The sequence below is a fragment of the Aegilops tauschii genome, chromosome 3, assembly GCF_002575655.3.
Source record: "Aegilops tauschii subsp. strangulata cultivar AL8/78 chromosome 3, Aet v6.0, whole genome shotgun sequence".
Classification (NCBI taxonomy): domain Eukaryota; kingdom Viridiplantae; phylum Streptophyta; class Magnoliopsida; order Poales; family Poaceae; genus Aegilops; species Aegilops tauschii.
The window spans coordinates 393834449-393838222 of record NC_053037.3 but is presented as its reverse complement, the minus strand read 5'-3'; positions in this window follow the sequence as shown (position 1 = coordinate 393838222).

Here is a 3774-nt window from a genome sequence, read left to right as displayed (position 1 = left end):
ATCCAGGGATGACACTAAAGCACAGAGACTTGATCCATTCGGGTCGGGTCGCTACAATGAGTTTCATTGCATCCAGAATGGAACTCAATGCCTTGGTGCCAATTTTGTAAGTCATTGCGGTGTTTAGCTTCAAGAGTGGACTGCTGCTAGTGAGACACAAAGCAGCTACACAGATCATAGTGTAGATATAACGGGAAAACCGTAAGCATCAGAGTAAAATCAGCAAAGTGGAACTTGCTAGAATATATGTGCTACTATTGCCGGTATGGCTAGAAAGCCTTCGGATACCAGCTCTCTTCAACTGAAGGTGCCGTACTGTTAATATCAGTGTAACTCTCAAAGGCAACACAGCTCCCCGCATTTCCTTGCTATTCTTATAGGATTCAAGTGGGCAGGCCACTACAAATCTGTAACACCCCGCATGTAACTTGCCATATTTGTAACTCCGACTCTTGCCATTTTCGGCTATGTGATATGATTTTCCCTCCGTGGTCGGGCTTTGTCTGTCGTTTTGTATTTTTTCATGTCATGCATTTTCATATCATGTCATCATGTGCATTGCATTCGCATACGTGTTCGTCTCATGCATCCGAGCATTTTCCCCGTTGTCCGTTTTCCAATCCGGCGCTCCTATCTCCTCCGGTGCACCCCTCTTGTTTTCTTTCATGTGCGTGTGTCAAACTTTCTCGGAATGGACCGAGGCTTGTCAAGTGGCCTTAATATACCACCCGGAGACTACCGGTCAAGTTTCGCTCCATTCGGAGGTCGTTTGGTACTCCAACGGTTAACCGGGCATCCGCAAAGTCCATTTGAGTGTCCAGAAAACCCCCCTCTAAAACCAGCCCAAAACCCACCAAACTCTCTTCCATGCTCTAGGTCGTTCGATCACGATCGTGTGGGCGAAAACCGCACCTCATTTGGAGCCTCCTAGCTCCCTCTACCTATAAATATGTGGGCATCCCGAAAACGAAATCGCAGTCTCCCGTAACCCTAAATCCCCTCTCCGCGGGCGGACGCGTCCAGCGCCCACCGGACAACCCGCGCCGCCGCCCGCCGCCAGTGGCGTAGCGCCACGTGTCGTCACCGCACCTCCCTCCGCCGCGGCCCGCTCGGCCCACGGGAGGCCCTCCCGGCCCGCCGCCGCCGCGCGCCTGCCCCGCCGCCGCGCGCCTGTCCCGCCCGACGCCGCCGGATCGGCCCCGCCTTGCCCCGCCGCCTCCGCGCCGCCGGCTCGGCCCCGCCGCCGCCGGCCGCCTCCCCGCCGGCGCCGCGCCACCGCCCGCCGGCGCCACCTCCGGCCTCTTCTCCTCCTCCCTTCGGCCGCCGCTCCCTCTCACTCCTTCCTCCCGCCGGCGAGCGAGCCCGAGCTCTCTCCCATCCCCTTAGAGCCCGATCCGATCTGAGGTACTGTTCGCGTTGACTTCTCCCGTCCTCGTTTTTTTTCTAAGTCTTGAGATTTCATCAGCATGTGCCTCTGTTCAATAGCGCGTAACTTCTTGCATGTAGCTCCGATTCGCGCGTGTAATATGTCAAATTGTTCGTCTCGCGATACTCTTCATTTTGTTCAATTGCACTATGTTCATTAAAGGTCATCTTGATGCCCAAATCTTTGTTGGAAGAGGGCTAGTTGCTGTTAGTCTCTGGTTCTTAACAGAAATTGGAGATTTGTCATTTTTGTATCATTTAATCTGTGCATCTTTTGAGCATGAGCTCTACATGTGTTTTGAAGTATGCCATGCCATCTTTCCAGTGGTTTGGTCCATGTATTTTTATGATCTCTGTGCTGACTAGCACAAGCATGCAAAATAGGCCCCGTAATATTTCTGATTTCAGGGACAGTGATTTCTCTAAGTCCTTGTCTGCTGTAATTTTGTTGCCATGTAAACTTGATGTTACAGAGAGATCCATGCATATTTTGGAGATGTTCAGTAAGGATGTTTTGTAGCTATAGTTGTAATTGATCCATTCCTGTAATTTTTTGCAATTATAGAGTGCCATAGCATGACTCAATCTTGCTCTACGTTTGCTATAAAATATTTCTGGCAGATTCTTAACATGATATTCATTTTTGCCAAGCTTAGTGTATTTGATCCATACATGCTATGCAATTGTTCTTGCCATGTATAGCTTCATAAACATGCCATATTGCTGTAGGTATGCCTGGTTTGTCATGCATTGCTCTGTAGTGAGTGCATCAAGCTCAGAAAGAGGCCTACATATTAATATTTCTGCCATGCTCTGTGTTCTGCTAAGTCTGAAACCTGATAACGAAACTTGCTATGTTTACATGCTTGCCATCATATCTTCTGCTCCTTTTTCGCTTATGGTCAGTAAGGGACTTTTTTCGTGTGCATTTAGTAGAACACTGCCGTGCCTTGTTTTGCTATGTTAAGTTCCTGCAGCATGCTGATTTCATGCTCTGAACATTGCTACCTGATGCTGTTTACTGCCATGTCCAGTTTTTCACCAAGTCTGTGAACCTGTAATCTTTTGCATTTTTTCCATGCTTGTTTGAGCTTGATATGTTGTGAACTAGCCGTAGCTCAGTGTTCATCTTTTGTCAAGCATCCCCTGTAGATTACTGCCATGTGCTTTGTTGCTATGTTGGGGTGCTGTACGATTGTTGCTTGTTGCATTTTAAGTGCTATCTTGCTGTTAATCGCAGATACGTGTCATTCTTGTTTTGCTTGCCATTTGCAAACCGTGCATCCGATTCCGGTGATCTTTATATCGATTTCGACCGAAATTATCTCACCTTTCCAGTGGCATGCTTGGTTTTCCAAGTTACTGCCATGTTCATTATTTTCTTTACGGAGCACGCATATGCATCGCATATCATATCTTGCATATCATACATGTTTTGCATCATATTGCTTGTGCATTTCTCGTTGTTGATTGTGGTTCCGTTTGTTTGTGTTCTTGTCTTGGGTAGAGCCGGGAGACGAGTTCGTGCACGAGGAACCTGTTGAGTACGCTTACGAGGATCAAGCTTTCGACAACTCTGAGAACCTTGCAGGCAAGATGACCACCCCTCGAAATCACTTCTATCTTTGCTATGCTAGTTGTTCGCTCTATTGCCATGCTCGCTACCTATCACTTGCTATTTCATGTCTCCCATTTTAGCCATGTCAGCCCCTAACCATCCTTTCCTAGCAAACCGTTGTTTGGCTAAGTTACCGCTTTTGCTCAGCCCCTCTTATAGCGTTGCTAGTTGCAGGTGAAGTTGAAGTTGTTCCATGTCGGAACATGGATATGTTGGGATATCACAATATCTCTTATTTAATTAATGCATCTATATATTTTGGTAAAAGGGTGGAAGGCTCGGCCTTATGCCTGGTGTTTTGTTCCACTCTTGCCGCCCTAGTTACTGTATACCGGGATTATGTTCCTTGAGTTTGCGTTCCTTACGCGGTCGGGTGATTTATGGGACCCCCTTGACAGTTCGCCTTGAATAAAACTCCTCCAGCAAGGCCCAACCTTGGTTTTACCATTTGCGACCTATACCTTTTTCCCCCGGGTTTTCTAGAGCCCGAGGGTCATCTTTATTTAAACCCCCGGGCCAGTGCTCCTCTGAGTATTGGTCCAAACTGTCAGTCGCCGGTGGCCACCAGGGGCAGCTTTGGGCTCGCCTATCGGAAGCTTGGACAATCCGGTGTGCCCTGAGAACGAGATATGTGCAGCTCCTATCGGGATTTGTCGGCACATTCGGGCGGCTTTGCTGGTCTTGTTTTACCATTGTCGAGATGTCTTGTAAACCGGGATTCCGAGACTGAT